The sequence below is a fragment of the Bubalus kerabau genome, chromosome 3, assembly GCF_029407905.1.
Source record: "Bubalus kerabau isolate K-KA32 ecotype Philippines breed swamp buffalo chromosome 3, PCC_UOA_SB_1v2, whole genome shotgun sequence".
Lineage (NCBI taxonomy): Eukaryota > Metazoa > Chordata > Mammalia > Artiodactyla > Bovidae > Bubalus > Bubalus kerabau.
Genome location: NC_073626.1, coordinates 65,173,620 through 65,186,615, shown reverse-complemented (window position 1 = coordinate 65,186,615; position 12,996 = coordinate 65,173,620).

Below are 12,996 nucleotides of genomic sequence, written 5' to 3'. Positions count from 1 at the left end.
ATGGCTAATAGATGGGAAAACAATGGAAACAGTGACAGACTTTATTTTTGGGGGCTCTAAATTCACTGCAGATGGTGACTGTAGCCATGAAATTAAAAGATGCTTTTTCCTTGGAAGAAATGCTATGACCAACCCAGACAGCATATTAAAAAGCAGAGACATTACTTTGCCAACAAAAGTCCATCTAGTAAAAGCTATGGTTTTTCCAGTAGTCATGTATGGATGTGAGAGTTGAACTATAGAGAAAACTGAGCACTGAAGAATAGATGCTTTTGTACTGTGGTATTGGAGAAGACTCTTGAGGGTCCCTTGGACTGCAAGGAGATCCAACCAGTCAATCTTAAAGGAAATCAGTCCTGAATATTCAATGGAAGGACTGATGCTAAAGCTGAAGCTCAAACTCTTGGGCCACCTAATGTGAAGAACTGACTCATCTGAAAAGACCCTGATGCTGGGAAAGATTGAAGGTGGGTAGAGAAGGGGACGACAGAGGATGAGATGGTTGGATGGGATCACTGACTCAATGGACATGAGTCTGAGTAAGCTCTGGGTGTTGGTGATGGAGAGGGAAGCCTGGCATGTTGCAAGTTCATGGAGTCACAAAGAGTTGGACATACCTGAGCGACTGAACTGAACTGAACTGAACTGAACAATCTCTTACTCTCTTATATCTGGTCTGCTATTTATAGGAATTGCTAACAGCATTTGTTATCATAAAGAAGAGTGATTTGGGGTATACTGAAGAGAATAAAACCTTAACATGGAAAGTAACAAGTAACTACTGTAGCCAAATGACAAATAACTCACATTGCACAACAGGAAGGAAATCAGGAAACTCATCCACAACTAGCACAATTTTTTTTGCCTCCCTCCTCTCTCAGATTTTGCATATCAAGTGTTGAAGCCCTGTATAACATGTGCACAAGACATCTCAACCTATGTATCTGCTACGTATTTTGAACCCATAACTCAAATCCATGATCTTCCATTATAGGTACCACTGGAACCTATTATTTGTCCTGTGTTCCAAAGCTCTGTGAATGTTATTATAATAAATGAAAACTGTTCCAAGTCAGAAGCCAGAGTGTTAGTATGCCCATGTAAAGTCAATCAATGAAGACTTATGCTTTGTTTCCTTAAGTTTTTCTCTGATACTTCTCACTAGTATATTCTATATAGTTCTAGTCCTAGTAGTTCATAGCTGAATTGCAGAATTGCTTTTATAAATTAATGTCTCTTTTCCCAATTTCCTATTCATACACTCTGTCCCCCATTGCTGCCAGGGCTCCATTTTTGGGGCTTCCTTGATGGCTCAGTGAGTAAAGACTTTGCCTGCAATGCAGGAGCCACAGGAGATATGGGTTCAATCCCTGGTTGGGAAGATCCCCTGGAGTAGGAAAGGGCAACCCACTCCAGTATTCTTGCCTGAGGAATCCCATGGACAGAAGAGCTTGATGAACTACAGTCCACGAGGTCACACAGAGTTGGACACAACTGAGCACATGAGCACAGCAAAATCGTATTATGACTCTCCTCTACTTTGATGGCTTTTCTGAGTTCTCAGTTATTCTCAAGATAAACATCAAAGTTCTTAGCATGTCACAGAAAATCTATGGGGAAGCAGGTGCCAGCTTTCCTACTTAGCATCATCCATTCCAGAATTCATCTATTCTATTTACAATCATCTTCAAGTTTGTGTGAGCATGTTCTATGTCCTGCAATGCCTTCCTGCCTGTTTTTCTTCACTTGGCTAATTACTAATGAGCAACAATGTGTTTCAGTTTTTTTTAAGGGATTCTTACCCAGATTTTGGCAGTATCCACGTGTTACCCTCCTGTCCTCTATCTTCACCTAGAATTTTTGTGCTCATATATTGTTATGATGGTGTGATCACTGACCTAGACCCAGACATCCTGGAATGTGAAGTCAAGTGGGCCTTAGAAAGCATCACTACGAACAAAGCTAGTGTAGGTGATAGAATTCCAGTTGAGCTATTCCAAATCCTGAAAGATAATGCTGTGAAAGTGCTGCACTCAATATGCCAGCAAATCTGGAAAACTCAGCAGTGGCCACAGGACTGGAAAAGGTCCATTTTCATTCCAATCCCAAAGAAAGACAATGCCAAAGAATGCTCAACCTACCGCACAATTGCACTTACTTCACACGCTATAAAGTAATGCTCAAAATTCTCCAAGCCAGGCTTCAGCAATATGTGAACCGTGAGCTTCCTGATGTTCAAGCTGGTTTTAGAAAAGGCAGAGGAAATTGCCAACATCCGCTGGATCATGGAAAAAGCAAGAGAGTTCCAGAAAAACATCTATTTCTGCTTTATTGCCTATGCCAAAGCCTTTGACTGTGTGGATCACAATAAACTATGGAAAATTCTGAAAGAGATGGGAATACCAGACCACCTGATCTGCCTCTTGAGAAATCGGTATGCAGGTCAGAAAGCAACAGTTAGAACTGGACATGGAACAACAGACTGGTTTCAAAGAGGAAAAGGAGTATGTCAAGGCTGTATATTGTCACCCTGCTCATTTAACTTCTATGCAGAGTACATCATGAGAAACGCTGGACTGGAAGAAACACAAGCTGGAATTAAGATTTCCAGGAGAAATATCAATAACCTCAGATAGGCAGATGACATCACCCTTATGGCAGAAAGTGAAGAGGAACTAAAAAGCCTCTTGATGAAGGTGAAAGTGGAGAGTGAAAAAGTTGGCTTAAAGGTCAACATTCAGAAAAGTAAGATCACGGCATCAGGTCCCATCACTTCATGGTAAATAGATGGGGAAACAGTGGAAACAGTGTCAGACTTTATTTTTCTGTGATCCCTAATCACTGCAGATGGTGACTGCAGCCATGAAATTAAATGATACTTACTCCTTGGAAGGAAAGTTATGACCAACCTAGACAGCATATTCAAAAGCAGAAACATTACTTTGCCAACAAAGGTCCGTCTAGTCAAGGCTATGGTTTTTCCTGTGGTCATGTATGGATGTGAGAGTTGGACTGTGAAGAAGGCTGAGCACCAAAGAATTGATGCTTTTGAACTGTGGTGTTGGAGAAGACTCTTGAGAGTCCCTTAGACTGCAAGGAGATCCAACCAGACCATTCTAAAGGAGATCAGCCCTGGGATTTCTTTGGAAGGAATGATGCTAAAGCTGAAACTCCAGTATTTTGGCCACCTCATGAGAAGAGTTGACTCATTGGAAAAGACTCTGATGCTGGGAGGGATTGAGGACAAGAGGAGAAGGGGACGACAGAGGATGAGATGGCTGGATGGCATCACTGACTCGATGGACATGAGTCTGAGTGAACTCCGGGAGTTGGTGATTGGCAGGGAGGCCTGGCGTGCTGTGATTCATGGGGTCGCAAAGAGTCGGACATGACTGAGCGACTGATCTGATCTGATTGTTATGAAGTATTCTCAGTGCTGAATATATTGTCTTGTTATTGAAATCTACTGGATTAATAGTTCCTTAAGTCCAAGTGCATTTGATGCATAGTAAACACTCAATAAATTTTTTTAATGAGTTGGAAGAATGTAATTAAAAGCTATGCAGATTGTATTGCAAAGTTCCAGAACCGTTACCCATTTCTACACCAAACTGGTCCTAAATCAGTCATAAGTCCAAATTAAAATATATTTTCCCAAAATAATTAGGGTTTCAAAGCACCAGTTAGCATGAAGAACTTATATTTAATGGAATTTTGAATTATTTAAAATAGAAATAAGCAATCATGAAAGCATGATTTGAACACTTTTACTAGCCTTGGAAGAAAGCACAACCTTCTACCTATTTTTCATCTTTCTATTTGTACTTGTCACTAGACATTAACATATCTTGTCAGACACAAAACTAGATATAGGTATAAATAAATCAGAACATAACTACTACTCAGACATTCAAATCCAGTAAAATAGGCAGACATGCAAAATCTTATATTGAGCTACCCAAAGTGTGCTCTGTCAATATTGGTCTATCAAAACATGTTGATTTATATTTACCAATGCCTTCCCCCACCCCACCCCACTGTACTGTATTTTCCATTTCTATTCTTGTTTTTACTTTTCTTCCCCTCTGTTTATTTGCCTACAAGAGCCACGGTCCTTGGGAGTGAAAGTTGCTACCAGGGATGCTTTCTAATAAGCTGTTTACTTTCTCTTACAAATAAAATGGTAAATGTTTAAGGCTTATTTAGGTTATTAGTTGAGGTCCAAGTCTTGATTTAGAGGCTTCAGTAAAAGGCTGTGCAATTTGTTCTGAGGTGTTGCGTATGACTGAAACCTAGCTCACCATCTGGCAGCCCTGTGGATTCTGTCCCCTTCCCCAGACCCAGCATGGGCTACATTGCTACAGAGAAAGCAACTATTTTTTCCTTCACTCAAAGGCACCATTGCTCACTAAGCCAAATGCCTAGGGCAATATCTTTTTATTTATTCATGTGTGCATGGCTTCTCAGTTGCTGAGTCATGTCCAGCTCTTTAAAACCCCATGGACTATAGCCCGCCAGGCTCCTCTGTCCATGGGATTTTCTAGGCAAGAACAATGGATTGGGTTGCCATTTCCTTCTCTAGGGGATCTTCCCAACCTAGGAATTGAACCTATGTCTCCTGCTTGGCAGGTGAATTCTTTACCACTGCACCACCTGGGATGCCTCTTTATTTATTCATAGAGCCATCTTTTAGATTAGCACCTGCTCAGAGATTTCAACACTTGGGAACATAGGCTATGGAACATACATGAGCCTGAAAGCTCCTGGTATGAAACTATAACAAGCTTTTCTTTTCTTTTATTCTCCTAAATCTTATTTTTAAGTAACCTATTTTCATTTTTTTACCCTTTTTGTGGTAATATTTTGAGTATATTACTTACATATTTCATAATATTTTCCTTTTTAGGATTCTGGTTTTAACTTCTATGTTTAAACTTTTTGTAGATTACTTTCTAACATTTTTATCATGTATATTTTCTATTTTTTTAATATATTCATGTTATTTAGAATATTATATAATATATTTTAATTTTAAGAAATAAGTCTCATTACATTCAGTGGAATTAGTTATACTTTGTGGTTTAGTATTATTACCTTCCATATCTAGTTTGTATTGATTATCTCTAAGACTATCTTAATTCCCTCATGGAATATTAATTTCGCTTCATTCCTCAGTATATTTATTGATAAGGAGCTTTGATGACATGCCTTACATTAACCCTTCAAGCTCTTCGAAAAGTTCTCTTATTCTCTTCAGTACATAATTCCTATAACCAGGACCTATAGCCAGAACTGAATTTTCATTTTACCAACAAGAACTAGGATTAATGCTCTTGGAAACAGCTCATTTCATCTTGCTTTATGGGCTTAGTTCAACAACTGGGCTTCTAACAGGAAAATCCCCTCAACATATAAACTTCTTGGTCTCCCTACTTAGCCCATGATCTCCTTTAGAATAAAACTAGATTTTCTTTTAAAAGATATTGGAGAGTACTTGCTTTACAATGGTGTGTTAGTTTCATCTGTATAGCAAAATAAATCAGCTGTACCTATATCCAAGAAAAGAGGGATATATGCACATGCAAAACTAGATCTTAAGTTTGTTCCTAACTCTTATCAGCACTACATCATGTTCCGGTGTTTATCTATTTCTGTTATCCCAATTAATTCAACATTTTGTTGTTCCCTAAACTTGCTACCTGGACACTGTACCTTGACCCTTCTAGTTGTGCTTGTTGAAGCTAACCTCTGTACATGAGTAAATTATAGGGAGTCCAAAATGCTTATTGACTTACATATCGTGTTCCCTTCTGTGTTGCAAATTCCAACATATTCTTGGTTTGAGCCTGCCCAAGTTGTAAATTCAAGGAGAGTGAATTTTTTAAAATCCAGCATTTCAGTTGGGTTACTATTGTGGGTTATATTAAATTTGCCATATACTTTTGAAAACAACTAAGTTTCAAATTAATGCTTTGAATTTCAGCTAATCTTCTGATGTTTTTAACTTAGTTTTAACCTAAATGATTTTATAAGTGGGTATCACTTTAACTTATATAAGTTTATAAGCCATTAATCTTCATATTAAAATGGTACACCCAAAACTGATTATAGATTTTATTAAATGGCTTCTATCTCTAGAACAGTTGTACTGAAACAAAATTGATAGAAATATTAATATGTTCTACTGAGATGAGAAATCTATTTTTTACTCTGTAATGCAGTTCTCCTGACCATGATCTTTGAGAAGACATACCATTTGATAGATAGTGTGGAACATAATATTTTAAATACATTTTAAACTTTAGCAATTTTAATTGCATTTTGCATTTCCAAAATTGCCAGTGTACTTGCTTATCTGTTCTTCTAATAGATAATAGTAGTTTGACGCTATCTTTTTCAAATGCTAAACAAAGATTTATTTGTAAAATTGAAATCAGATGGTTTCTCTAGTATTCAGATAATGTAACAGTGTTCTTTTATAAAGATAATCTTTGCCTAAATGTGCCAGCATAGAAAGGATTCTACAGAAATGTTTTTGTATACTGATAAGTGTAGCTACTATTCTAGGATAGCCAGTAAAGCTCATTATAGTTATATTGTCAAGTTGTTAGAGTCACCATCTATATGAACAGCAATCATAGTTTACTAAGAGTAGAGATGCTTCTTAAGTGGCTTTGAACATAGCGTTTTAGATGGAGTATAAATATAATACTCTCTCTACATGAAAGTAATACACTGCAATGTTACTATACACAAATTTAAATTGAATACACCTATAAACTCTGCTTTCACTGCTTGGGGCTTCCCTGGTGGCTCAGATGGTAAAGAATCTGCCAGCAATGCAGGAGACCCAGGTTTGATTCCTGAGTTGGGAAGATTCCCTGAAGAAGGAAATGGCAACCCATTCCAGTATTCTTACCTCAAGAATTTCATAGACAGAGGAGCCCGATAGGCCACAGTTCATGGGGTCGCAAAGAGTTGGACATGACAGAACGACTAACACTCACTCACACACTCTGAACTCAGAGTGAGGGAATGTATTTTTGGTTTTTAATCTCATGTTATTTTTTAATCGAGGTACTTGGAAACTTGGAAGCTCTGTATAGTACCGATTGTGTTTCCCTTCCCTCTGGTCCCAGGCGCATTGTCCAGCATTCTAGTCACTCCCTGAAAATCTTAGACATTGTCCCTTGGACATTGCTGCTCTCTCTTTTCAGTCAGTCAAGAGGGAAAGTGGAACAGGCCACACTGATTTTATGTCATGCTCTCCTTTCAAGCCTTCCAAGAAGAACACATGGAACTTTCTGAATGGAAATATTGGGACATTTTAAAGGGGTGGAGGGGTTACAAAGTGAGAAGGTAAATGTTAAAATCAAGTGCTGAATAGACTTTCCTTAGAAATAAATTCAGCCATTAACAAGAGGTTAGTGTTTTAGTACCTATTCAGGCTCTTTGCACTCAGATATGCTGCATTCCTCTCAAACTCCCTTCAAATCTTCATCCTATTTTTTTTTTCATTTGTCAAATAATTTTATTTTATTTATTTATTTTTTTAATTTTATTTTTAAACTTTACATAATTGTATTAGTTTTGCCAAATATCAAAATGAATCCGCCACAGGTATGCATGTGTTCCCCATCCTGAACCCTCCTCCCTCCTCCCTCCCCATTCCATCCCTCTGGGTCATCCCAGTGCACCAGCCCCAAGCATCCAGTATCGTGCATCGAACCTGGACTGGCAACTCATTTCATACATGATATTTTACATGTTTCAATGCCATTCTCCCAAATCTTCCCACCCTCTCCCTCTCTCTCAGAGTCCAAGATGGTAACAATAACCCTGTGTACGAGACAGCAAAAGAGACACTGATGTATAGAACAGTCTTCATCCTATTTTGAAAAACACTCTCATTCCTGCTTCAGCAAGGACTACATTTTCTGAAGTTCAAATCATTCGGTTAGGATTAGCACTCAGGGAGGGCACCGGCAGACGTTTCAGCTGGTCATGATGGTCATCACTCCTAATTCCACAAGAACACAGAGCTAGAGACATTGGTATTCCAAACTCCAGGCCTGAGGATGAGTATTATGTCTCCAGATATACATTGTGGAACACACACACATACACATGTGTGCACACATGAACACACACACATACCATACACCCTTCAAGAACTGCCTAATGGTTGCTGCCTGGAATTCCTGGATGTTGGCTCCTAAGCAAGATGCTATCCTCTTGTCTCTCCACAGTCACAATTAGGAGGTGAGAAAGGATATAATCTCGGATACATAAGGTGAAGATGAGAAAAATTTTCCTAACTCCTTGGAGGACAGTAAGAGGCATTCCTTTCCACATTATCAATAAATCTCATGTTTCTTTAGGTCTTCCCTGGAAAATGCCATGGTAATTATTCTAGTAAATTATTGAATAAATAGATAGTAAAGTTGCTTGTCTTCAGTATTGATCAGCAATGAGGGGGCTGACTAATCGATTTTTGCCTAATATAATTCCAGGCTGTGACCTCAGTATTCTTATTTTGAGATACACCTTCAATTTAACTTGTTTAGGCTGACGTGTCTCTTATGATCATTTATGTCTACTATGTTCTAGGGCTCTACTAGGTGCTGGACAGGCAGAGATAGAAAAAAAAAAAAACCTTTCAATAATGAGTTTAGAATTGAAAGGAAGAAGTAGATAAATAAATTGGCAATTTTAATATGATGGGTTGCATATATAATAAACATGATAAACAATATTTTATGAAAGAGACTATGCCACATTAAGGAAACAAATGAGCAAAAGGGATCTTTTTGCTAGATGAGGCTTGAGAGATAAACAAAAGACAGATCATTAGGATATAGTTAAGGATGTCAGAAAGACAAGGAAAGTTTCAAGCAGCAGCAAGCAAATAATGTTGAATGGATTTTCTAGCAGTTAGATAACCGGCAATCCACTCCAGTTCTCTTGCCTGGAAAATCCCACGGACGGAGGAGCCTCGTAGACTACAGCCCATGGGGTCTCAAAGAGTAGGAGACAACTGAGCAACTTCACTTTCACTTTCACTTTATAGGGGAAGTTTTCAAAGAGAGTAAGAGTGGATTTAAAAATAAAATTTGAGTCTCAGGTCTGATCCATTTGGCCAATGTGATCGTTTACCAAGAATAAAAAGATAATACAAGAGTGGAAGAAAGTGTACGAAAGTTGGAGAGCTTAGCAGAAAGGAAAATAACATATTCAACTTTTTGATACATTAAATTTGAGACACCTAGAATATATCCAAATTGAGCTGTCTTGCAAATACAAGAATATGTAGTAAAAATTCTCATATCTGAAATAATCAGAGCTGGCTTGTGGTCAGTTATTTGACTGAATTGGAAAGCACACATTATGGAACGGATGCACACTGGGACAGTCCAAACATTATGTATTAATCCATTATCTTGCTGCTAAGTGACTTCAGTCATGTCCAGCTCTGTGCGACCCCATAGACGGCAGCCAACCAGGCTCCCCCGTCCCTGGGATTCTCCAGGCAAGACTACTGGAGTGGGTTGCCATTTCCTTCTCCAATGCATGAAAGTGAAAAGTGAAAGTGAAGTCACTCAGTCGTGTCCGACTCTTTGCGACCCCGTGGACTGCAGCCCACCAGGCTCCTCTGTCCATGGGATTCTCCAGGCATGAATACTGAAGTGGGGTGCCATTGCCTTCTCTGAATTGGGTAATAAATTCACCAATATTGTATTATAAGCCCAAGGCACTTTCTCTGAATATTTTTTCTACCCATTCAAGTTATGAAGTCATCTTTTCTTGTATAAGTAAAGTGTTAGTCATTCAGTCGTGTCCAACTCTTTGTGATCCCATGAACTGTAACCTGTCAGGCTCCTCTGTCCATAGGATTCTCCAACAAGAACACTAGAGTGGGTAGCCATTCCCTTCTCCAGGGGATCTTCCCAACCCAGGGATTGAACTGGGTCTCCCCTGTTGCAGGCAGATTCTTTACCATCTGAGCCACCAGAGAAGCATCCATTGTAAGCTATGGACTTTAGTTAATAATAGTATATCAATATTGATTCATTAATTGTGACAAATATACCACACTAATTCATGCTGTTAATAATTAGGAATTGTGTGATAGTGAAGGGATCTGTATGAGAACTCTCTGTATCACCTGCTCAATTTTTCTGTATTATTTAACTTTTATAAAAAGTCTATTAATTAAGTACACACACACACAAGCACACCACACACACCTTTACAACTAATTTAGCATGTGATCTTGGACAACTCTCTCTTAACTGCAATTTGCTTGTCAATAAACTTGGATTGTTAAACAGATTTCATATGAAGATTAATTTAAAATGTAAGAATGTTAAATATATCAATGTAATATAAAAGAAAATTACTGAACTTCACTTAATATTAATTCACTCCATACATGTCCATATACTTATTACACCCATTTATCTCTATCATGGAGAATTTATTCAACTGAAAGTTACCATACCAAAAATAAAAAACTCAATTTCATAAGATACAAACAATAAGGAAGATTTATTATCTCATAAAGCAGAATTAACACAGATAAGAATTATTCACCATACAAGAATGGCTATTGAATAGACATCTAGAAGGTATCCTATAATAATTTTTGTTCATGCAACCTTTTGGCATTATGTGAAATATGGTTTTATCACTATAATTTGTTTTAAAATTGGCTCAAGAATGAATATATTTTGCCCCTTGCTTGATAACTTTGTAGGGTCACAACACCTATAATGTTCTTTATTTTAATCTCCCCATCTATTTTTGCCGCCAGAGAGAGAACAGTGCTTTTGTTGACACACAGGTGTACCTGATTTTGAATCATATTATTTCTGCAGGATCTCAGTTGGGGGTACCAGGGATTTATGGCAAAGACAAAAATTATTATTAAATCCATTCTACTTTTCTAGGAGTATCATGAGAATACAGATAAAAAGAGTAAAAGCTACATTGTTTTTCTTATAAACAATAATTTTTCTAAGTGACTATGACCAATGCTATTATTGCGACTCATTCATAATCTATTTTATGCCCAGACTGTCAGGGTACAAAATTGCTTCAGGTCAAAGTTAGTAAGTTAGAATTGTGGAATACGTATTTATATTTCAGATGAACTGAATCACTGTTAAATTCTATATTTATAAATTATAAATGGCAACAAAAAATCACTTAATATTTACTGTAGACAAGTAATCATTGTACAAAGCATCTAAGGTAGCCCATATCTTGAATCTGGAGGGTATCAGAATGTAATATGTATTATGTGCTAGCTGTTATTCCAGATGTATGTTCTCTTTAAAAGAAAAAAAAAACACTGCAGTCAGTTATTTTAAATTTAAAATTTCTTATTGAGTGTTCCAGAATTAGGACATACAGTGAGGGATAGAGATATAATTTAGAGCAAATAATGTAATTCCTTACAAAATATGGTCATTCATTTAAAGATCATTTAATTCAGCTGTCTGATTATAATAGGGAAAATCTCTAAATCACAGGAAGATTTCCTTGTTAAATATCATGTGACAAGTTATTGTAGTAGCTAGAAAATAAACATTATGTTCCTGACCCACTCCACAGTTAGTTTTTTTGTTTGTTTCCCTACAAGAATATAGCCTACCATACCAAAAAATGAATGAAGAAAATACATTAATGTGTGGTCAGTGGTCTATAAAGGAAGTTTCCAAACATCTCAACTATCTTTGCCTTTTCTGTCATTGTTTTTATGTGCTATTTCCTCTTTCTATCTCTGTTCTCATATATCTATTGGCATTTTTAAAAAGTGAGAGCTCTTCAATAGGCTTCAGAAGTGACCATTAAGGAAGAGAATCTGAACGCAATCTGTTCTGACACGTCTGCCAGCCTCTACACAGCAGTGGATGACATGTGAGCTGTGTGCTCAGTCACTCAGTCATGTCTGACTCTTTGTGACCCCAGGGACTATATCCAGCCAGGCTCCTCTGTCTATGGGATTGTCCAGGCAGGAATACTGGAGTGGATAGCCATTCCCTCCTCCAGGGCATCTTCCTGACACAGGGATCAAACCCATGTCTCCTGCATTGTCAGGTGGATACTTTACTACTGAGGCACCTGGGAAGCCCATAGTAATGGACAGCAGAGTCTTATTTATCTATAAATAAGATAAATATTTACCTTTAAATATTTTGCCTTGGCTTCAACATTACCTGACACCTTGGAATTATTCAGCCTGTTATTTATAAACATATAAATGTGATTAAAGAAAAAGTTACATTAAATAAAGTTATTTTTTGTAAGTTTATTCCTGTTGTGAATAAGCAATGTATTTATTCTAAGATAGAAATAATTTTTGCTCAAATATTTTAGGTTAATATTTTCTTTATTTTAATTATACTTTATTCATGGAAAGTGGAGCAAAGATGATTAGAGAAAGTGACTAAAATAAACAAGAATAATGTAAACCAAGAATAAAATAGTTTACACAAAATCTTTTCAGTCAAGGGCTGTGAAAGGTCTGAGATTTAACCTACTTAAAAGATAACAAGGTAGCCTGTAACAGGTTCATGGATTCTGGTGGAAGACAGGAGACTGTTAGGTTAGATATGAAGGGCAATGCTTCTCATTCAGGGCAATAGCATTAGCCTGAGTATCAGCATTTTGTTGCAGCCTTTCCCACTCCCCATTCTGGCAGATTCATGTGAAACATAGGTGTACAGATTTATCTGCTCATAGTTGGTTGCATTGAAGAAGAGGAACACTGAGCTTAGAGAAACAGATTTTCTTTTAATGATCAACAGTAAGCATGCTTACTCTTTTCTCCAGGGAGAGGAACTATAGTTCTTTTCCAAGTTTGTTCACTCTTCAAAAATTATTAAAAAAAAGAATTCAGAAACAAAAGCACACTCTACCTCACTTATAAGGCATACAAAAATGTGAGAGATACCTAGAGAATTGTTTTTCAACACCTTCTACCTTATAAAA